Source organism: Gastrolobium bilobum, unplaced genomic scaffold (assembly GCF_033153095.1).
Source record: "Gastrolobium bilobum isolate Gb01-03AN ecotype WA unplaced genomic scaffold, APGP_CSIRO_Gbil_v1 utg11277, whole genome shotgun sequence".
Lineage (NCBI taxonomy): Eukaryota > Viridiplantae > Streptophyta > Magnoliopsida > Fabales > Fabaceae > Gastrolobium > Gastrolobium bilobum.
In genome coordinates, this window is record NW_026895347.1 from 100795 (window position 1) to 126282 (window position 25488).

At 35.9% G+C, this 25488-nt stretch overlaps 1 long non-coding RNA gene across 1 annotated transcript; it reads left to right on the forward strand.

Moving 5' to 3' along the window:
* Positions 1-3605: 3605 nt before the first annotated feature.
* LOC133306548 (uncharacterized) lies at positions 3606-6706 on the forward strand. The gene is made up of 5 exons (XR_009750909.1): positions 3606-3935; positions 4053-4187; positions 4280-4410; positions 5684-5746; positions 6492-6706. It is a non-coding gene; the product is annotated as an uncharacterized LOC133306548 (long non-coding RNA).
* The last annotated feature ends 18782 nt before the right edge of the window (positions 6707-25488 follow it).

Genomic DNA, 25488 nt, shown 5'->3' on the forward strand with positions numbered 1-25488 from the left:
TGTATTTGAGAGATTTCCAGGACATTAACCTCTTTTCCATCCATTTAATCACACAAATTGATATTAATTCATGCTTAAAAACCTGATGAACTAAGGGTTCATCACAATTCCCAGATTTGAACATTGCTGTCCTCAGCAATGAATTAAAACAGAGAAGGACTTGAGATTCTTTACAGATGAAATTCATGAGGATGAACTTTAATTAACAAAAGATCAACATTTCATGATACAAAATTATAACCATGCAATCTCTTATTTCCTATGATTTGCCCAACATCATTTGTGACTTTTCAACAGATCAGTAAAGATGATATACAGAGACTTCCAAACAACAACACCCCCTCACTAGGAACTTCTCAAAAATTATGAGAATTTTAACACTCTTGCACACTAGTGTTTAAGGATGTACTTATCACTCACTCTTCACTGCACTCAAACTACCATATGCTTGCCCATCTTCTCACTATTCATAGTAACAATGATCCATAAGGTAGATCAAAAAGGTTTTGGTATGATTAGCAATGAGGCTTGGTGTGTGGCTTGACTAAAGGTAAGGATTTCTGTGAAAGGGTAAGTTCAGATCAAATGAATCAGATTCAGATAAGAGGGAATTCACAGTAATTAATCAATTTCTTCCTAATTCCCTCAACTTTCTTCCTTTTCATTCCTTGTTCTTTTCTTTGAACCTTTCTTCCTCCTTTTCTTCCTGACACTTTGTGTCTTTAACAAAAAAAAATTTCTTTTTCTTTCAGACACTTTGTGTCTTTAATACTTCCCTCTGTCTCTTCCAAACACTTTGTGTTTCACAACCTTTTCTTTCTTTTCCTTCTTTCTTTCTTATGTTTCCAACACCTTGCATTCACTTATTGCAAAAACACTTTCCTCCCCACAGAACACTCCATCCCTTATCACTTATCTGAAACTTTTAATCTGAAGGATTGGAATAAATGTGGTTCTTGGCTTGATAGACAACAGGCTAGGCTCAAGTGTTTCATGCAATTGGAACTTAAAGGTTGGCCATTTGACTTTCTGGTTCAAGAAGGAAATGCCTCTACCCTACACATCATCAACCATTTCAAGCAAGAAACAGGGCAAGTTCTAGAGCTATTCATGCAGTGAAGTGCTCTCTGAACAAAATTTTCTGTATAGGCTCAATTTCCTCACAGTTCAGAGTGTATGCTTGACTTTCTCTATATGCATCAAAACTAATCTTTCTACTCTTACACATTGAATGAGTCATGCAATCATTTCATTTAAGCTCAACATGCAAGGTATAAGATTGTATCCTTAATTTGATCAATCATATAAAACTTTGATCAGTCAAATCCTCATGGAATTCCATATCACAACTGAAATCCAAATTCAATATTACAGCTAAAATCTAAATCACACAGAAAACTTAAAAACAAAAAGAAAAAGATTGAGATATTTCCCTGTTTTGGCTCATCAATTTGTGTGACATCTCCATGATGTTTGCATGCCATTCATTCACACCCAATTCCCAGATTTAAACGTTGTTGTCCCCAGCAACTAATTCAAATCTGAAACAGCAATGGATCACTGAAACACATTCATTTATAAACCAATAGCATCAGTACTATCATAATGTGCATCATGCAAAAACAGTGAATATCCCAATGTACTTAACTGAATTACAAAACTAAACTAACAGCAAAATAAAACTAAGAGAAAACTACCCAGAAACATGTAAATCATATGAGTGGACCAGCCCTAAAACGTTGAAATCAAGCATTTTAGCGCTGGTCTCCAGAGACAAGCGCACATTGATGTGCGTAGCCTTGCGCTAAAACGGTCACGTCTGAACGTTTTAGCGCTCTGGACCAGAATTGATGAAAATATAAATTGCTGAAAAATAAAGGATTCAATCTCAAATATTAATGGTGTCTGTCAATGTTGAAGAACAAATCCCCGGCAACGGCGCCAAAAACTTGTTGGACGTTTAGCAAGTGTACTAATCGTACAAGTAATAAAATGATGAGTAAAGATCGTTCCCACGAGGATTTGTGTCAAGCACTGACTAACCATATGTACTTGAGTTGAATCAAACAAAAGTTCATAGATTGCATAGATTTCTTGTCACCAGAAACTACACTGAATTGAATTGAAACTTGATAAATAAATAAAATGTAAATTATAATGTAAACAAGTAGTCAGATGTCATTTTCCCTCAAACATGAATTTATAGATGAACCAATTTCCATTATGAATTATCTACTATGTGATGTTAATCAACCTTTTTCTTATCATCTCAAGATGTAATCCCTTACTACCCTGATAGACACATTAATCAGAAACCCCAATCCCTTGGTGATTCCTTTCTTAATACATGCATTAATTACTAAGGTCTTAAGATCACATCAGAATCCTAGCATCAATCCCTTGACTACTAGAACACTGATGATGAAGTTGTCAAAAATAGAGAAACAATGTAAACATGTCTGTTCTACACTATTCCTCAACATGAAGAATTAATCAAAACAACTTCATAGAATCATATAATAGATAAACAAAACATCTAATTAACCATTCATAAATTCAAACTTGAGTTCCATTGAATCAGACTACAAAAACTCTACTAAGACATAATTGAAATACAAACAAGAGAAGAAAGATCAAACTCCATTGACATGATAGTTGAGTCTTCAATCTCCAAGTGCAATTACATAGGAAATACTAACTATTACAAGAACTAATCCTAAGAATTTTAGAGATTCAGAGAAAATGAGGAGTCAGATCAGATCTATGAAAGACCTGATCTGATCTCCCTTCTCCTAGTGTGATGGGAAAAGTCAGAATGAGATATGATAGGATTGGATTCTGTCTGGAATATGTCAGAATGTGAAGGCCCCTTGTCCTTTTATAATTTACAAATTACAACTGAAAACTGACATGGGCGCTAAAACTCTCATTTCTGGACGTTTTAGCGCTCAACCTTGACGGATGCCCAACTGCTTTTAACTGTCTTGGGCGCTAAAACGCTCAGTTTTGGGCGTTTTAATGTTCAGGCGCTAAAACACTCAGTTTTGGGCGTTTTAATGTTCAGCACCAGCATCTTTTGTGCAACAGGGCGCTAAAACGCTCAGTTTTGGGCGTTTTAGCGCCCAACACTTAGAATTTTCCCATTCTTCAGAATCTTCTTCCTTCTCTCTTTTGCTTCTTGAGCTTCATTTCCCTACAAAAACAATGTAAATTTTCAACATAAGCTTCAGAACTTGTATTTGAGAGATTTCCAGGACATTAACCTCTTTTCCATCCATTTAATCACACAAATTGATATTAATTCATGCTTAAAAACCTGATGAACTAAGGGTTCATCAATACATAAAATGTTAAGGTACATAAAATAATAAGGCAAGGATTAATTCTTAAGATAGGAGTACTTTGGACTTATAAATATATATTTGAACTCAATTCTCCTTTAGGGCCACGGCCCAAGCCCCTAATTAAGGCCAAGAATCAGCCCAAGTACTTCTCCACATGATCCCTTACCTTATCCTCCAAATCCAATCAGCCAATGCATGTTGAGTGTGTGTTAAACAAAATCTCTTGTTCCCTTTTGCATGTTCGACAACTAAGCAAGGAAAGCTTTTTGTTCTTCAAGCCATGTCACGGCTGAAGGTCCTTCTTGAACAAGGACTTGATATCTTCTCAACCCAAAATTGATTCACTCACATTCCCTTGAACCGTGAAACCAAGAGAGGAAACTGGTCATCATCCCCACCATCTATTTAGGCGTGAGATAGAGAACAAACAGAAACAAATCAGTTGTACCTCATTTAACAAAGAAAAATCTGAAACACTATTATATCCTCATCTTTCCCTAAGAACGGTGATCTCCACTAGGGGCAGAACCAATTTCTCACTTTCAAGTTCATCTCTTCCCATGACCAGGCCGCGTGCATTGGAGCAAGGGGGTAGGACGTTCCTCTTACTTCTTGTCTTCCTTCTACTCGATTAGTCTGATTAAGTGTGTTGTTCTTTTCGTTGCCTGTTCTTGAATCAGCCAAACTGATTTCTTCCTCCCCATTCAGAACAGAAGACTGAGCCAACTAGACACCCACAAAACTGTGAAAAAGAATTACCATCTAAGCTTCTATTTTACTTACCTCACTGGTTCAATTGAGTGGCAACAATTTTGTTCAGCCGAGCCTCAATCATCCAACAAGGTACGGTGTGTCCTCTTCATCTCTGTCTCATTTTCCTTCGGCTTTCTTAGAAATTTTCCCTTGCATGTTGCTGCACGTTTGAATTCTGGAAGAGTCGATGATTTCTCTTGCATGCCGTGGTAAATCTGCATTGTTGGAGAGTGGGAGGATGAGGATCCATTACGTATCAATTGGTGGGTGCCTCCTCATAGCCGATTGGAAAACCATGGGTACAACCAAGAAGGTAACCACAAAACCAGCCCATTTACTCTCCATTTCGACCTGCTTGTAGGATTTAGGAAGAACACATTTTTTTGTCATTCATATCCTGTGATTTTTAGTTCACTGTACTGCCCAAGAACCTAGTGTGCATACAAGTAAACATTAGAATCCCTTTCTGTCTTGGTTGTTCGGCCATTCATTTACATGTTAGGGGAGAGACTTTGCCTTGGCTAATGAACGATGGAAACAACAAGTGTATGTTTAATTAAAGTATTTTAATTAAAGTATGTTTAATTTAAATGTATAATGCTATGTAAACCAAATTAATTGAAGTCCCTTAAGCTATGGGGTGGTCCGCTGTATTAAACAGAAAACTAGTAGAGTGGCACATGTCTAAGTTGGTTAAATCTCACACTAAAGGATTATTGATTTAATTTAAGTCATGTAAGTGGTTTTATTTAATTAAAATTCTGAGCTATTAGGGAATGGTTCTCGTAATCGGTTCTGTATGATAATGGAGCTATGAATTTTATTGTTGTAAACAAGTAGATAAAAAAAAATTGATTGAAATCAGAATTTGATGCATATTGTTAAGAGTCAAAAACCGATTCTGCATGCTGTTGAAATTGTGGATTCTAAGTGTTGTTGACAAATTGTTTAAGTGGAGGGAAATCAGAAAATTAGTTGGTGTATGTGTAGGAAGACCAAAGATGGTATGCTAAGATGTGAACCTTCATGTTTAATTGATGTGAATAGAATTTTGAGTAAAGGAAATTAATGAGACCTTGGGAAATTAATTGCTGACAAAGGGTGGTATAACATAGAAGGGCCTTAGTAGCATAATAACTCGATTGAGGTTATTCACTTGAATACTCATGAAATTGGCATGAGCAACCGTAATGATTAGTATAGTGAGCTTTGAATATATCCTCTTGTAAATTGTGGGGGACTGTTTTGTTGGTTTACATTGTGTATTTAACTTTTCATGTTGTGTATTCCATGGGGCAGCATGTTTAAGACCTTATTAGTGTAAGCATAGGTTTAGAAGAAGTGGCTTTGTGACAAAAATACCTTGAGCACCCTTCCAACATTAGGAAACCGAATTGGTATATGTTGGGAACTTAGGATTTTATTATTGTTAATCAGTCATGAAATTAGTATGAAAGCAAGAATCTGGTTGGTATAAAATGCATGTTAAGCTGAGTAAAATACAAGAATATTGGGAGGCATGAAATCAGCTTATAAATAATAGGACTGTATGAATAAAATTCTGACTTATACCGCATGTATTTTAGGTGCACATAACTCTTAATGAGTGAGCTGAATTTTGGTGCTGTTGATTATTGCTTGGACCCAAGGTATGTGTTACGTGGTATTACCTAATGTGACTATTAACTAGTGTATGAAGTTGTGAATTGTTGCTCACATGTGCCTAATGATTATCCTGTTATTTATGATGAAAGTATTCTGCCTATGGAAATGTTATGATGGTAACTCTGTCATGAAAAGAAATGATGGTGTGGCAGTATGGCATCCAAAGTACATGAAGTATATGTTATGATGATGATGATATAAGCATGCACTTTACATCATACCGCATCTGTTTTCTGTTTTGTGTGTGACATCATAGCATGGCATACATGCATAAATTTCATGTTGCATTGGCTAATAATAATATCTATATAAATATGCATTCGTTTGAGCACGCATCATATAGGCATACCTCGGTACCAGGGAAGGGGACACTTGGCTTCAGTCTGCATAGGTCCACAGATGGAATTCACCTTTATGGGAGCCATTATGGAATATCCACTGTAATGGTGCGCGCACGACGGTGCTAAGAGCGCAATGAAGGCGTTGTATACGCATTATGATGAATATGGTGTTATATACGCACTATGAAATGTTAGTACGCGCACGAAGGTGCTATGAGCGTAATGATGGCGTTATATACACACTGTGATATGTTAACGGAAAATGAAAGATTGATGTGACTGTTTATAATTTTGTGCCTAGTTTAATATTGTTGCATTACTGGTTGTGTTGCCACACTACTGGGATTTTTCTCACCCCTTTGGGGTTGCTATTTTTACAAAATGGCAGGAGGACGAAAGAGCATTGGAAGACATGATTATATGGATATTTGTTGTTATGTGCTGCTGTATGGACTATTACTGTTGCTGTTATTTGATGGATGACTGTATTAAATTGAGTAGTGTGGATTACTGTTAAATTATGATTTTATTACTGTTTTTAAGACTTTTGGGATCAGCAAGTATTTTGAAAACAAATTCCGGAAACGCTTTGCGAAAAAAAATTTCTAAGGTTTGAATGCTGATTTTCTAAACAGATTTAACAAGCACTTTACGAGTTATATTTAGTGGGGCTACAGACCTCCGATTCGCTTATATTTTATATGCACGCGAAGCCCCACGTGTCTACTTTCAGATTATGTAAACGTTACAAGGGAATTTTGAAAACTGGATTTTATACGAATTTTGGAAGACAGCAACGTCTGCCAAGAAAAATAATAATTTCATCAAGTTAAGAATTTTGAAAGTACTTTGATTTTTGTAAGTAAACCGATTTCAACTATGTGTTTTAATTAGGAAAGTCAAAATGATTTTTCAGTACATATAATTGTGACAAACGAACTCTAATTCCGCTTAGCAAACAACTCTCTTGGATGCATACAAGGGAGGGTGTCACACTAATGGTATCCATGTAAAATCCAAGAGCTGGCAAGGGTAGGGAGTGATCGCCGGTGCGAAAGGGCACGGACAATGAGCGGCTCATGCCAAATCTTGCAGCTTGGGGGTTCATGAATGAATCGAATCAACACCAGAAAGAGAGGGATTCCAGAGACTGTGGTGGTATGGGATGGTACAGTTTGAAATGGCTTATAAGAATTAATTGGTACTACCTATAATAACAAGATGCATCTACTTTTCGGTAGCCCGGAACGGAAGAACTCCATAGTTAAGCGTGCTTGACTTGGAGCAATTCTGGGATGGGTGACCTCCTGGGAAGTTTTCCCGAAAAGTGTGCGAGTGAGGACAAAGCACGCTGAAAAGTCTCGTGTTAGTGTGTGGGGACAGTTGTTGATCCTTGCAAGTTACCAGGCGTTACAAGTGGTATCAAAGCAGAGCCTCTCTTCCAGTACGGTGTGGTTCGAGGACGAATCAGGCGGAAGCTGGTGGGCATGTAACATCCAAGAGCTGGCAAGGGCAGGGAGTGATCGCCGGTGCGAAAGGGGACGGACAATGTGCAGCTCATGCCAAATCTTGCAGCTTGGGGGTTCATGAATGAATCGAATCAACACTCGAAAGAGAGGGATTCCAGAGACTGTGCTGGTATGGGACGGTACAGTTTGGAATGGCTTATAAGAATTAATTGGTACTACCTATAATAACAAGATGCATCTACTTTTCGGTAGCTCAGAACGGAAGAACTCCATAGTTAAGCGTGCTTGACTTGGAGCAATTCTGGGATGGGTGACCTCCTGGGAAGTTTTCCCGGGAAGTGTGCGAGTGAGGACAAAGCACGCTGAAAAGTCTCGTGTTAGTGTGTGGGGACAGTCGTTGATCCTTGCAAGTTTTCAGGCGTTACAATATGACTAAGTAGTATTTCATATAACATATATCCCATGGATTTCCAATATCAGAATGCTGTATAACAATTATTTTCCAAAACAGAATGCGAATAACGCATACATAATTTAGATTCAGCATATTATATCCATGAACAGAATGCGAATAACGCATACAGAATTCAAATCCAAAGCATGAGAGCAACAATTCACAATCCATGTACTAGCTAGCAGTCACAGAAGGTAATGTCACCAGACGCTTACATATTCCTTGAGATACTTAACCAATGGATCACCAATTTAATTCGTTCTCCTTGAGGCTTGGGAACCTATTCATCATACATCAAAACAGAGAACTAATCATTCTCCTAAGCATATAGAGTTTTCGGTTTTCAAGTCCCCCCCCCCCCCCCCCCCCCCCCTTTAAGCTCTTTTTACTTCAATAGCCTAAGAATCATTTCCTAACTTATACTAATTCTTCAATCAATTTTAACTTGCTGTTCAACAAAAGTAACATCACCCACTAATCATATTTATTTTCGGTTTTAAGGAACATAAAACAGAAGCAACAAGTGGCTCATACAACCTCCCATTTTCGGTTTCTTTTAGATGATAGGCAAAATCATAACATTTTTAATTTCTACCCACATGCAACTAGTGATATCTAGAGTAAGATAAAAAAATAAGAAGCATTCCTACCCTTAAGCCCTCATGAAATCCGAAGCATAGGCAAAGTAAAGGAAGAAGACTTACTTGTTCTTTGCAAGTTTACACTTGTATATGAAGGGAAGAAATGGAGAGCTTAAAGAGATGAGTTTCCTAGAGCAAGAGGACCAACTCCCAGCTACATGCAGAGGGGAAATTCTTCATTAAAACCGAAGAGAAAAGGAAGAGTTGTCGAGGAAATAGATGGAGATATATTACCTCCTTGATGAAGGGAAAAACCGAGGAAGAGAGAGTTGATGATTGTCCCCAATGCTTGATGATCTTCTCTGGTTATGTGGCTGGAAATGGCGCAAGATTGATGAGAGATTGAACTTGAAATGGCAAGGTATCTTACCTCTCTTGCTAGCGCACAAGAGAGGAGAAGTAGTGAGGTTTGTCTAGATTTTCCTAAGGGTTCCTTGGTGTTCAACGCATGGTGAGACAAGATAGGGAGTTTGGCGTTTTTAAATTGTAAGGGGTGTAGATGAAGCTTAAGTTTTTCTGGTCACAAAGAATGGGGTCTGCGCATAAGTATGGGAAGGAAGAGTTAGGGGAGTTGCTTTTTCATTTGCATGCAATCTGATTGGTAAAAAATTCTGCTCACAAGGCTTACAAGAAATCAGATTTTTGGGGTGTTGAGTAATCAGCTTTGGCAGCCATGCATGCAAGGCTATAGGCGCAGGTTGGAGGCCAATTTTAGGCCACAAAGAGACATGCATCCAATCAGAAAATTGGTGTGACTTAGTATTGTTTTTAACAATTAATTTAGGTGGATCAAGGGCTGGTTGTGGTTAACTTTTTGGGCTGGATTTGCGCTGGACTTAGGGCTGGGTGTACATTGTTTGGGTCATATTTTTAATGCTTGTTTTCATGACAATTTTCCAAAGGAACCAAGGGCTGGATTTAATGGATCTACACAAGCTTAGGCCTAAGAGTTTTATTCACAATGACTCCTAATTCTTGCCCAATAAGACCTCATGGCCGAAGCCCTTTCCTAGTGTCACTTCAATTATCATTTCATGTGGTTTATTAAGTAATAAAAGGTTATAACCCTAGTGATTTGCTAAACGATAATAGCTATGTTTTATCATCATGAAGAATTAGCAACCATGGCCTAAGAATTTCGTAAAGGCCTAACTAAGTACTTCACAAAGTCATACACATGTATCCCTAATCATGTTCAAGTAATTTGTGAACTTTTACGGGTTGTTACACTCTCCCCACCTTAATTGAATTTTGTCCGCAAAATTCGAACGACGTACCTATTCGAAGAATTCCAGGTATAATTTTCACATTTCATCTTCGCGCTCCCATGTTGTCTTTGGCTGCTGATTTGTTGTTCCACAGCACTATTACCAACGGAATCTCTTTTGAACGGAGTTGCTTAACAAATCTCTCCAGGATCTGGAACGGCTGAACCTGGTACGTCAGATTTTCCCTTAATTCCACTTCTTCATTGGATTGCAAATAAAGCAAGAATAATAAGGCATATTCATCAACCAAGGAAAGTATTGCAAAGAACTACTCAAGAGAATTAGGATGGACAAGGCAAAACCCATACACACACCTATGAACACTTCAATCTCTATTCACAAAGATGAAGATGGTAAACCGATTGAGGTAACAAAGTTTAGAGGCATGATTGGTTCATTATTATACTTGACTGCTAGTAGACCACATATAATGTTTTGTGTTTTCTTTTGTGCTAGATATCAATTTTGTCTTAGAGAGTCTTATTTAAATGTGGTTAAAAGCATTATGAGATACTTAGTAGGCACTACACAAATTGGTTTGTGATATCCCAAGGGATTCCCACCTACTTTGATTGGTTATTCTGATTCTGATTTTTTCGGTTGCAAGTTGGATAGGAAGAGTACAAGTGATACTTGTCATTTGTTTGGGAATGCTTTAGTCTCTTGGCATAGAAAAAAGCAAGTGAGTGTTTCTTTATCAACTGCCGAAGCAGAATATGTAGCTGTCAAAAGTTAGGTTTCTCAATTCTTGAGGAGGAAGCAACAACTTCAAGACTATGGTTTTTCCCTCACTCACATACCAATTAAATGTGATAACACAAATCAATTTAACTAATAATTTTATCATGCATTCAAGAACAAAGCATACAGATATTACACATCATTTCTTTAGAGACCATGTTATTAAAGGAGATGTCAATATGTAATTTGAAGAATCATATGCTCAATTAGCAGATATTTTCACTAAGCCATTGCCTAAAGATCAATTTTTAGAAATTAGAATTGGAATTAGGATTGTACTACCATCTAACTTTGATGCTTATGTGTTGACATTTGAATGTGATTTTATTAAGTGGTTAACATGATGTAATACCTTGATTCAATGTCTTAATAACTTAAATAAGTATTTTGATGATTATTAGATGCCAAATGAGATGTTATTGGACCAATAGTTGTTATTTTGTGAAATATATGGAAATTATGTATATTTTGATGTTTTTGAGTCATTTTATATGTTCTACATGATTTTGATTCATACTTTGAAGATTAAGGACTTAATTTGACTAGAAGTTGACTTTTTTAACCTTTATAATTTATACATGTTTTAGCACTTTATGATGTTGCCAAAAGGGGAAGAGAGATGTTGAGATAGAGAAATTTTTATTACTTTATGCTTCCTTTATTGTTTTACAAAGGGGGAGAAATTTGCTGACTTTTTATGGGAATTATTGACTTTTTATCTCCAAGTAACTTAGTAAGGGGCAGCATATAGTTAGGGGGAGTTTAATTCTGATTTCTTATGCTACTAATCTCATTTCTCAATGAAGTGTTTGTCATCATAAAAAAGGGGGAGATTGTTGAACCATATATGGGTACTAAGACCAAGAAAGTGAAGTTTTGATGATTACAAATGACCAACTAGCTCAACATGTTTGCACAATATTGAAGGTAGTGCAACAAGTCCCAAATGAGGTTAGAAGGCAAAGGCAACATGCAAAAGTGGAGGAACAACTTAAAAGTGCATAGTCGACTTTAAGGTTAAAGCTTTTAAAAGAAAAAAGATTCAAATCTACTCAAAGATGGAAGACAAATGAAGAAGACTGAAGACATGTGTTAATACTGCTGTAATAGTATAGTTTAGTCTTAGGGAGTATGGAAGTTGAGCTATAACTCTCAATGTTGTATTTAGAAGCCATAAACTCATACACAAGTGACTTACATATATGATCTATACATACATTGACGCATATACATGAAACACCATTATAATGATGCTATAATCATGTATACATGTGTAATAAGTGAGTAGAATTCATCTAGAAATCATTATTTAGATTGAATTTGGACCATATAGGGTTGGTGTGCAAAAATATCCAGAAATGGATATTGCGATATCAGGAAACTGATATCCGGATATGATATCGACATGGATATCCAGATATGAGGCCAACAAATATTCAAATATTGATCTAGAATCACATGATTACTTAAAATTAAGAGCCCAACGACTATCTAATCATTCATACTCCTATATAAACGTGTGATAGAGGTCCCTAGGCAAAAATAAAATAACACAGAAAGTCATCAGATTGTTAAAAAAATCAGAGAATAAACACCATTTTGGCTATATTTTGACATCTGAGACAAAAGCTCAATATCTCTTTCTACTCGATCTTTGTCTGATCTTTTTTTTGTAAGGAACGTGGAGAGGCTGCTCCATTGCTATTTGAACGTTTGAGGTTGCTATAATTTGTTCTTGTGATTAGGAGAGACCCTATAGGTGATAGGTTGAGAATGATCAAAAGTTTGATCATAGTTCTTGTAAAAACTCCTTTTAAATCGGTTTTCCAAGCACCGGTTGGAAGCTATGGATATAGTGGAACGATTGACGTCAGTTTAGATGTAACTCTCAAATGGATAGATGGTGAACTATAATATATTACGGTGTTATCTCTTCCATTCCCTATCTCTTTATTTCCGCTGCATATACTCGAATTTGGTATGTTATACATGATGTTTTAAATCTATATTTGGGTGGGGGAATGTTTGTTTATTGAACAATTTCGTTCTTGTATGTTTTCTTGAAAAGGGGTATTGTTTTTTATTGTTTTTTGCGAAAGAAGTTACACACAATTCATCCCCCTTTGTGTTTCTACATTTCCCATCTTTTCTTTACATAAATTTCATGCAAGCATAATTGGAATGAAATATTTATGAAACTATCAATTAGGTGAACATAGATCATTGGATGACTTTAAGGGACAAAATGTAGCCAAGTGCTATCACTTTTGCCATTCAGAGTCTGCTCGCTGACTTGCTCGCTCCAGCGAGCAACACTACGAGCTAGATAGTGGACACTGCCTAGACATGATTCTGCTCGCTGACTTGCTCGCTTGAGCGAGAAGACTATCGAGCAGAATTGGAGGATGGAAGTAGCTACTGCCTCAAAATTAAATTGCTCGCTTGAGCTAGCAGCCTAGCGGGCATTGCTAGCTGACTTGCTTGTGTGAGTAAAAATGAAAGACAATCCCTATTATTGTCTTGGAAAATAATTACTCGCTATCTTGCCTGCTTTAGCGAGCAGAGTAACGAGCAAACATGAAATGCTCGCTGACTTACTCACTTCAGCGAGCAATCTAGCACATTAGACATAATGTTGTTTGTTATATAATTTAATTAATAAACAGAGGGTAAGAGTATTCATAAATGATATAATTAGAGTACATTGTTAATAACGAAAAAAGTTTATTCACCTTGGACGATAAATTACTTGTATATTAATTCGTTTAGTTTCCATTATAAAATTATAAATGTACTGCAACTAGTATTATATGCATGATAATATACCAGCAGCTACAGGGTATCACAGATATGCTCGCTATGCATGGGTTGTCGGTTGTACCGATTTTCCATCCCATGATCGATCATGAATGTCATTTGGCATATATTTTGGAATGTTATATTGCTAAATGTATGGTCCCTTCTAAAATCTCAACTCAGAGTCATGTCAAGTCATTTATTACAGGCCTCCCTAGGGTACAAATAGTCCAAGCTGTTGTATTCATGGGGCCAATAATGACAACGAAATGAAATCATTGTCCTTGGCATGTATTATTGCAGGAAAAGCCTTGGTCATCGTTTTCCTCGCGGAATTACAAGATATTAAAAAAGAAAAAAAAAATAGTTCCTACGCACGTGGTATCTGAAAAAGCAATATATGTCACTATAAAAAATGATTATAAAGTGAATTTATCTCTAATGCGAGTAAGAATATATTTGTTTTAATTTAATTTAAAGTGCAATCTAATGTTAATTTACTAAAATTCATGAATAAATACATCCTTACTTTCTTTTGAGATAAAATCTCTTTTGCTAAAGAAATAAAAAATCTAAACATAATTGTATACTTAAATTCAACAAGAAGAGGGAAAAAAGTAAGTAAACAAATTAAATTACTTAGTTGTGTAAATGGGTGTGAAGTTAATGGGCAGCTATGCTCTGATGCATGAATGGTTGATTTAATCTGTGTCCATCACATGATCATATAATGATATTTATCATCATTTCTTGGTGAGTTGTCATTGGGGTATGAGTTAGTGTTGTATCTCTTGAGAGATATAATATCTCGAGGTATGCGTGTTCAAAGAGATAGTTTTATAAATCAAAGCTCTTGAAAAGTCACCGAGAGTGCAATCGCTGGGAGGGCTATAAAGAGAAGTGTGTGTATAAGTTATGGTATTTTTAAAATTTGACAGATTAACAATTCATAAAAATATAAAAGGTTTTATAATTCTCGTTTAACATGAGAATTACAATTTTTTTACACATCTTTCGATTTCCGCGCTGACATGATCCTACATATAATTTTTTCTAACACATGGGTTTCACGTGCTTTTTATCTCTACAACATGAGATTTTAATTCTCCTTCAATATGAGAATTATAAAACCCAAATATAAAATATCTTATATCTCTTCAATGGGATAATAAAAGTTTATATAAGTGAGAAAATATTTCATAATAATAAAAATGATGTATAAGTCAAAAATTATTTGTCAAATTCTTACTATTACATTGAGGTGCTACCTTACTGTCGTAGGTGTATAATAATGAGTTGTGTAAGCGACCAAGAATTTCTCTACTACAAGGGCTTGTTTGGTAGCAAAAATATTTTGACAAATCTGGGAAAATGATATTGAGTTTCTCAAAATACTGTATTTGGTATCTGCATATAAAAAAATATTCCCGCAAAGTTTTTATCCTGGAGAAATTTGGCGATTGTAAAATAGCATCTAATGTCCAAAATAAAAGTTCCATAGATTTGTTGACATTTTGGATTTCTCGGGGAAAAGAAAAGAAAAGCGCGAACTTTGGTACCAAATTATCCTTGAGATTGCAACCTTGAGACAGTTGCCTATTTCATCGTACAAATACATTTTTGAATACAAAAAATAGAGGTGGGATTAGGAGTGTAAATGGATTGGGTTAGGTTAGGCTTTGCCTTAAATAAGTCAGGTCTGAGTAAAAAATATTGGGTATGACCTGACCTATTAGCCTGTGTAGGTCCCAAATTACAAGTCTGGCCTGACCCATATTTAAAAAAATAAAAACCTTGACCTAGGCCTATTGGCCTATTTAAGCTTATTAAACATGCAACAATTAAGATAATAACTAAAATAATATTATTTTATTATTTAAAATTATTATATAATAATTTTATTTATTATATTTGAAATAAATAATATGATATAAATCGGCCTGTAGGCTTATAGGCCATACATGTACAAAAAAGTCTATGGCCTATTTTCTAAATAGATATTTTTAAAAGTCTAGGCCTGTTCTATTTTACTATTTATAATAGACCAAGTCTGGCCTAATATAGGCTAGGCCGTAGGCCTCTGTAGCCGGCCTAGCCCATTTACAATCTTAAGAAGGGTTATTTTGTAAAATAATCCCACATTTTCAATAATAATTCATTATCAACCAAATACAAACTCAATAAATTTAACCAAATAATCCAAGAAAAATTTGCATCTAACAAACAATTTTTAATAATATTTGAGTAAAATATATTTTTAATTACGTTATATTTTTAATTACGTTCAGATAATAATTATTTTTTGAATAAAAAAAAATTCAATACCAAACGCTCCCAAGTCTCGTGCTCTTGACGGGGTGTTAAAGGATGGACCCTTGCCTCTCTGAACATGTGGGGACCGCCGAGAACGCTTGGAGAATTGTAATTCAGATTTAGTTGGGTGTATTATCCAACTCGGGTTTTGTCATGTGATTTCTGAGCTTGGAAAAAAGTTTAATATGTTCCATGCTCTATTTATTTAGTGGTATTTTTTTTATAAATAAATTTATTTTTTTTCCATTTTTAATTTTTTTTAATTTTTTTTCCATCAATTCCTTTTTTTTTATTTTAAAAAGAAACTATCATGATCTCAACCCATAAAAAATCTTCTCCTCACTTGAGTACAATGACCCATGCAGTAAGACTGACGGGGCCAATTACGCGACAAAGAAATTGAATTCATGGTCCCGGTCTGTCAAGTCTTAGCCCGTCATGTCACTGTAGTGGGACACACAATCCTATATAATATAGTCAAATATAATCAAATTATATAGTTGAATTGGTAAAAGGTAAGTATAAAAATGCACCCGCATTGTGGTGTGAGATGTGTGTATTAAGAGTGTGTGTAGTATAGGTGTTGTGTTTAATTTCTTGTAATCTCTAAAAAAAAAATAAGTATAAAAATATTTATCCATAATATTATTTTTAGAAGGAATTTAAAACATTAATATTAAATTTACCTCAAATAAAATTACTTCCAATAAAAAATATCTATGATTTATAAAAAAAAATATATAATCAGAGTACAGGTATCAATATATATATATATATATATATATATATATATATATATATATATATATATATAGGGTTCGCTTTTTTTGCAGTTACTGCGGATAAATTATTTGCGGTAAGCCCAATATGACGTAGTTTTGGGACTGAAATCATGGTATTTTTGTAATTTTAATTTATTTCAGGGTTATAATAGTCTTTATATTTATAATTTTTTAAGATTTCAATACCAAAACGACGAACTGCAGATAAGTTATCTGCATTTTTTCCAAAACGACGTCGTTTTGATATTAAAATCTTAAAAATTTATAAATATAAAGACTATTATAACCCTGAAATAAATTATAATTACAAAAACACCATAATTTCTGCCCCAAAACGACGTCGTATTGGGTTTACTGCAGATAAGTTATATGCAGTAACTGCAGAAAAAGCGAACCCTAAATAGATATAGGATCAAGATCATTTTACACCAGTGTAAGTTACACTCTTAATCTTATCCGTTGATTCCACTTATGTCTAAGGGCTCTAATTTTTAGTAATGTGAACCATTGAATACAAGTGAATCAATGATCGTGTAAGACTTCTAACTCTTACACTGGTGTAAGAATATCTTGTCATATATATATATATATATATATATATATATATATATATATATATATATATATATATATATATATAACCGGCTAAGTAAAACCTCTATGCACAATTTTATATTGTTGACTTTATTTTAAGATAATTGCTAGAGATTAACTAATTAAATAAAAAATAATAGTGAATCTCATCATTAATAAGGAAAAATAAAAAATATTAATTTAATTAAAAAAATGTAACTATCAAATTAATTAGTAATTCAAATATAAAATACAACATTAAAATGTTTCTTTTTAGTATATTATAATTGTTTTAATAACAATATATCTTCGCATGAAAAATTTATAAAATAAGAAGTAGATGAGAATTTTTTTTAAATTATGTTTATCTTTAAAGTGAGTAAGTAAGATCTATTCACCCTTAATTTAATTTAAAATACGTCGATGTTAGGCGAATACATCTCCACTCTTTTTAGAGATAAACTAACTTTTTATAGAAAAATCCCAGCAAAACTATCAACTTAAATTCAATCAGAAGAAATGAAAAAAATTAAAGTAAGATAATGCTATTGAAAAAAACTCTTAGAAATTTCAGATTTAATTGAAATTGGGATTTTCATATGCTCACTTTGAAAATTGAAAGAAATATGAAAGGTCATATTACCTCTTGTTACATAGTAGTGTTAGAAAAATTCGTTTCATATCAGGCTTAAAAAATTGAAATTTATAAGAATGTCATGGGTCGATTCGTCTCAATTGGAGTTTATATATATATATATATATATATATATATGTGTGAAAAGTATTTCTACAGCCACTTTAGATAAGGTTATCTACAGCTACCTTGTTCTGTCCTTGAGACAGAGATGTCCAGTCTAATAGGCTGATATGTTTCTCTTGAATCTAGTGCCCCCTCCAAGGTATCTATGAACGAGATACCCTTGAGTCAAGTAGATCATTGTGCACAGAGTACTATAACGGCGTTAGCCAATGAGGGTGTGTGTGAGCACAGTGACAACATAACAGTAAAAGAGAGAGCATATTGTACCTTTAGGGTTTACCTTGTATTTATAAAGGTTACCTGTGGGTAGTGTGGATGGGCCTTTGGTGCCTCTGGTGAGGGCCCAAGCTTACTTGCTTTGCTATCGTATTAGGATTAGTATCCTTGACGGATATCTATCCATGATTAGTATTGATTCATATCTTGGATTGCCCCTTATTGGGCTTACCACTTGATGGGCCCCTTATACGGGTCCATAGCAGTTGCCCCTCAGGGGACTACCTGGGCATCCAGGTAGTCGGGGTGAACTTATGTGTGCATCTCTTTAGGTTTTTGCCCCTGAATGTGTTTGTGTTCTTGCAAACTTTTGTATGCTCCTCATATTCTGGAATTTTTTCCATGCGGGGTGTCTCTTGCCCCCTATGTCGACGGGCTGAGCACCAACCCGGTGAAATATGTCGTATGTCCCCCTTTTTATGGGTTAGGGGTAGGCTGGGTCGCTGGGGTCCAACCGACGGGTGGCCCACCAAACGTCGGCCTTTGTGTTTGTTCCGAGATTGTGGCTTTCTTGCAGGGAAGGTTTCTCCTTGTCCTTTACCTTGGCAGGTTGAGCATCAACCATTCGTATTTCTACGCCAAGTTAAGGGTGCGCTTAAGTTGTTGGGGTCCAATTGACGGGTTGCCCCCAAGCATCACACCTTAACTGGAGTTAATTATGCCTGTGGTTGTTTGGACGCCGGGTTTAGCATGAACCTGACGTGATACTTTACATGGGCAACTGGGTAACGTATGTGCTTGAGCAGTTATGCTCCAACTGGCGAGTTGTCCCCAAGCATCAGGCGCATAACCCGGTTGAACATGTACGTATCCTATCTTATCTATTGTTTTATGAGTGCTACTCATTTCGTTCTGCCACGTGCTATCGTCGTCGTGTTTTAGCGTGCCGCAGCCGTTCTATGCCATTTTCGCGTTTTGTGCGCATTTATTGCAGCGTCGTTTCAGTTGTCTAATCATTGCTTTTGAAGTGAATTGGCAGTAATGACCCTGACCCTTGGCTTCTGTGTGCTGTGATTTTCGCTCATGATGATTGCGGTTTCCCCCCACGACTGCTACAGTTATTATTGATGAGCGGAAAGATCTGAATAACCTTGACCTTTGCTATTCGCAACCTCTAATGGTCACTAGTCATGGCTATATAAGCCTCCATTTCACCTTACGTGCTTTCGTTTACCTTCTGAGCATTGTGCATCAACTTCATTTCGTCTATTCCCAGCATTTCAATCTCAGTCCGTCATCTCTTTGTCAACAGGTATTCCACACATCTTCGTTCTTTTGTTGCTTTTGTTTTGTGGTATCTGCATTTGAACATTTGTTCGCCAGCATACTTTTTCAACTTGAAGTTGCATTTTCTATTTCGTCGATTTTCTGTTATTTTCTCCAGAACTTGTGAAAAACTTCCATAGTTTGCACCTTTCAAAACCTGTGTGTTCCCTCCTGTCATTTTGGTGGTTATACCTTGCCTTCCTCGTCCTCCTCCCTTTGCTATTTAAAATTTTAGCATTATTTAGTTTTTTGACCAAATGAGGGGGAAAAACCCTCCTTCTTCAACTTTGTGTTTTAAAGGGAAGAATGAGGAGGATTCTGATTTTTCCAAAAAGATTCCTCCTGGTGCTCATTTTTGGCTTTGGGGGATTCCCAGGACCGAAGAAGAAGAGCAGGAAGCTATGCTTCGAGGTTACCATGGTGGTAGATCTCGGAGAATGTTCGAGATGTTCAACAGAGAGTTGGGGCATCCCCGGGGTAGAGGCTCGTCACGCTGAGTTAGGGATCGTCATAACGAAAACAGGCGTGCTTCACACCCATTTCCCCAACCCGGGGTTGGGCCTTCTAGCCAGCCTACGATTCCTCCGAGATCTCTCTCCAACATCCAAGCTTTCCTACCTTCTTTCCCTATCCCAAGGAGTGTCCTGTGTTACTCTTGTGTGTATTTGAGTTTGAAGCTTGTCGAGCAAGGATGCGACTCTTTGGCTGAGTCTACTTTGGCTACTTGCCGGCATGAAGATACTGTGAATTCCATTTCAAGATTTGGTGAAGCAAATGACCCCATTACCATTTCTGACTTGTCGACTTCGTCGTCGTCTAGTGACTCATCTGATAGCATTTTTGATTCAGGTATACCCATTCTCATCTGATCCAGCTCTTTTCTTGTTTTAGGTATTTATGGCATCTTTCGCTCAAGAAGTTGTAGAGGAGTCAGGTTCTGCTGAGTCGTGTTTTGAGTCCCCTCTTGCTTCTCTTGTATCCCAATTTCCGTGGGTGACCTACGAGGTCTTAAACACTACTTTCGAGATGTGTTCGGATGATGTAGCAGGTCTTCCCGTTGGGGAGTTAGAAAATTATGATATATTTCTTCCCCAGGAAGATGAGTCGGTTTGTTCTGGAGGAACAGAAGAGAACCCTTCTTCCTTTTTCTTTTATCGTGATGTTATTATCCAGTTGGGTATTTGGTTTCCTTTGACCGAGTTTCAAATGGATGTTCTTAATCATCTTCACTTGTCACCCACTCAACTTCATCCCAATGGTTGGGGTTTTGTTAAGGAATTTGAACATTTTTGTGCTTACCTTGCTCTCCCCCTTCCGTCTCCGTCTTTTTTTATTATTTCCAAGTTGTCTCTTGTCGAACTGGTCGTGAACCACCTGAACGAAAAGGTTGGGTTACCATACGTGGCATTCCTGGTCGTAGACTCTTCCGGGTTTACACTGAGTCTTTTAAGAACTTTCTTTAAAGGCCAGTTCTTTAAAGTTTCTGCACATCCTGGCAAAGAGGTATGGTTTCTCCATAACCGTGGTGTCAAGGATGTGGAGGGAAAGTTTCCTCTGTGTTGGTCATCTGACCATTTTCAATTTCCCCCTTCAAGTTACCACTTTAACGAGTCGGAATTAAACCCCACTGACATCAATACTGCCATTGTCATTGGTTCATATCTGCAATCACGCAAACCTGCTAGTGTCGCCTCTCTGATTTATAAGTCTCAAGAGGAGCTTGATGCAGAATTAAGTATGTGTGCCTTTATATTTGTAGCTTTATGTCACTGCATTTTATGACTGCGATTTTGCTTTGCTTTGCAGTTCCCAGTATGGCCGACCAACAACAAGATAGGCAGCAAGGCCAAAAAGATGACCAACCCAGCTGGCTGTCGGTTTTAAATCGGGGTGCTAAGGGGGCGGCTGTCGATTCCTCGGGCAGGAAGAGAAAGGATCCCGATGACAAGACCAAGAAACCCACTGCCGTTAGCACCGAGAAGAACAAAGGGGTTCCTGGTGAGAAGGCCAAGGGGAACAACCCGGATAAGGGTATCCCGACCTCTACCCAGGCTGTGCTGACTTCCAGTATGCCCCCACCACCATCTGGTATTCCAAGCATGCTTTATGGAAATCCGGGATGCTGTTTGTCCCCCCGAGATTTTCTTCAACTATTCTCCTTTTTCTTCCACGCAAATAAAGGAGTTGGAGGATATGGAGTTGGGCTGCTTGAAGATGTCGACCATGGTTAGGCCGCTGCTTTCTTTGAAGAACGATTATTGTAAGAACCCGCACCGTTAATTAAGGAAATTAATTAATTAAATATGAGAATTAGGAAATAATTCTATAATTGACCCTAATAATTATTATGAGGCTTTAATAATTATGGTAAGTGAGTAAAAATACTGAAAGTCGTTTTTCTGACGAAAAGTGCAGATACCGGTTCTGCTACCCGGTATAAATGCGTACCGGTGAAGTATCCCAAAAAATTATAATAAGTGCATGAATATTCCTAGAATAATATATAGGACTAGTAAAACAAGTTTCAAGTCGAAATAATGAGGACTAGTGTCAGAACTGATATTGGCTATGGAAAAGCGCGTACCGAAAAGGTTATGCGAAAAATAAAATAAAAATATGACAAATCTTAGAAAAATGAGTAGGTTCAGAATCCTAAATTTGGGATTAAAATGCTAAGCGTAGCAATTAGCGCTAATACAGTGTGATTAAGCTTAAACCGGCTATAAATACAACTTTTGGCACATAACCCTAGGCCATAATCTGAGTATACGTGAGTAGGGGTGTGCAAAAAAACTGGTTCACTTGCCCTGCCCTTGATCCGACCTTGACCCGACCCATAAATACCCATATTTTTTGAACTGGTTTAAATACTGACCCACTTTTATTTGGGTCAGTTTTAGACCTGACTCGTTTTAATATTGACCCACTAACCCAAAACTTGACCCATACCCATTATGTGAAAAAAAAATCACAATTACATTAAAAGAAAAGTTTTAACGTAAAACAATTACGTCAAAATTTTTTATGGAAAATATTTTCATAAAAATTTTCGCAAAAATTTTTGACGAAAAATATTTTCATCAAAATTTGTGACTAAAAACATATCGGTAAAAAAATTTGACGGAATATTTTTTTTATCAATTTTATTTACGAAATCTAAATTTCGTCAAAATATTTCACAAAAAAATATATTCATAAAAACTTTCGACGAAACACAATTTCATTGAAATCTTTGATGTAAAAAAATTTCATCAAAATTCTTTACAGATTTCAAATTTCGGCGAAAGTTTTCGAAGGAAACATTTTCGTTAAACTTTTTGACAAAATAAAATTTCGTTGAAATTTTTAGCGAAACACATTTCTATCAAAAAATTTCGACTAAATATTTTCGTCAAGTTTTTTGATAAAGAATATATCCATCAAAATTTTCAACGGAACACATTTCTGTAAAAAGAATTCGTAAAATATTTTGACAAAAATATTTCGATAAGAAATTTTGACAGAAAAAATATTTTGTCTAAATTCTTTCGAGAATCTAAATTTCGTCGAAAGCTTCAAATGAAACATTTTCCTTAAAACAATTTCCATTGAAAATTTCGACGAAATACATTTCCATCAAAAAATTTCGACGGCAAAAAATTTCATTAAAATTCTTAAAAGATTTCAAATTTCGGCGAAAGTTTTCGACGAAAATATTTTCGTCATCCAAAAATTTCGACGGCAAAAAATTTCATCAAAATTCTTTACAGATTTCAAATTTTGGCGAAAGTTTTCGACGAAAACATTTTCGTCATCATAAAATTTTGACGGCAAAAAATATCGACGACAAAAAATTTCATCAAATTCGTTACAGATTTCAAATTTCGGAGAAAGTTTTCGACGGAAATTTTTTCGTCATAAAAAAATTTTGACGGCAAAAAATTTCATCAAAATTCTTTACAGATTTCAAATTTTGGCGAAAGTTTTCGACGGAAACATTTTCGTCATCAAAAATTTTTGAAGGCAAAAAAATTCATTAAAATTCTTTACAGTTTTCAAATTTCGGCGAAAGTTTTCGACGAAAAAATTTTCGTTAAATTTTTTGACAAAAAAATTTTTTGTCGAAATTTTTAGCGAAACACATTTCTATCGAAAATTTTCAACTAAATATTTTCGTCAAGTTTTTTGATAAAAAATTTCTATCAAAATTTTCAACGAAACACATTTCTATAAAAAAATTCCGTAATTTTTTTTTGCAAAAAAAACATTTTGACGAAAAAAATATTCTGTCAAAATTCTTTAGAGAATCTAAATTTCGTCAAAAGTTTCAAATGAAACTTTTCCCTCAAAATAATTTCCGTCAAAATTTTCGTCAGAACACATTCCATCGAAATTTTGAACGAAAAACATTCCGTCAAATTTTTTGACAAAATTCTTTTTTCGTTTAAAACATTTGATGGAAGAAATCATTTTCGTCAAAACTGTTGACGGAAACTAAATTTCAAAAGAAATTTTTTTTTTGTAAAAATTTCGACGAAAAAATAATTTTGTGACGAAATTTTCATCTTTTGCAACGTAAAAATTTCGGCAAAATTTTGTGAGAAAACCAAATCAAAAACGGGTCAGGTCAGATTTGACCCAGTTCAGAAACAAGTCAGTCCCACTTCAGAAACCAAGTCAGGTCAGATCCAAACTGGGTTGGATCAAATCAACAAAATCCAATCCAAGTTAGACCTGACTTGGATCAAATTAAAGCGGGTCGGGTCAAAATACCTGACCTATAAAAACCAAGTTGGGTTGAGTCGGACAAAAACCTGACCCGACCTGACCCATGCACAGCCCTATACGTGAGTCTTGGACATGTGATCAGCCTCCTCCTTGTTCATGCTCTTCTCTCTTTGGAAAACCACCAAGCTATCATCTTTCTCCATGATTCTTCCCTCTAAATCATTGTAAACACTTAGTAGAGTGCATTGTGAGGTTGAAGGTCAGCTCTTGCTGGGTTCTGGGTGCCATTTGGGAGAGGTTTAGTTGCTGCCTCTGAGCTGAGCTTGGAGGGTGTGTGAACCATTTGCTTGGCATTTGTGGTGCCAAGGAGCCATCTTTGTGCAAAGGACCAACCTTTGATCACCATTTTCGTGTACCTTGGAGATCAGATTGTAGGAGCTTCATAGAGAGCTCCAAGAGCACCCCTTTTGCTGTTTTGAAGCTTATGGGTATATGCCTCAACACTTCCCTTTGTGTTTTCATGAATATAACATGAATTGAAGATGTAAAATTATGAATTTTGATAATTTGAACGTTGGTTGATGAACCTAAGTGTTAAAATGCATGCTAAGTCATTGGGATAGATGTATCTAGGTGAAAGATGGAATTTTAAATGGATATTTTCGTGCTAGGCTTCTGTCTGCGGCCTCTGTCGTGAAATATCCAGATATGATATCCGGATATGGCATATCCGGATATGATATCCGGATATTGGGACAACAACGAACCTGTTTCGGTAAAAATTCGATATCTTGAGCTACAAAGCTCCAAATCGAGTTCCGTTTGGACCTATGTGTAGCTAACACATAGGGCTATAACCCTGTAAAATTTCATAGCCATTGGATAACTTATTTAATCTCAGTATTTGTTTGAAGTCGCGTCTTGGTTGCTGGAAATTAAGTTTGCAGCAGTCACTTTGCGAAAATCATATACAACTCCGATTGAGACATAAAATATTTCGTTGGAAAGCTTGTGATGTCTAGTTTAACATACTAAAATCTCAGAATTTTTGGTAAAGATTTGCAACTGCATTTTTAAAAATGGAACCTTGGGAGTAATATCTCGCGAAATGCGAAAACTGCATTATGTCGCAAAATATCCGGATATGGGCTTAGAGATATCTGGATATGGCCCCGACATATATCCAGATATTCTGGGTTTTCGAGAACAGCAACGGTACTATTCATACAGAAGGCTATTCTGGGTTTGTGGACCCATGATTAGTCAGTGTGGACTTCTGTAATAATTAAACTAAGTCAGAATCTAAGGGATTAAGGGCTTAAGGCTTTGTGAGAAGCCT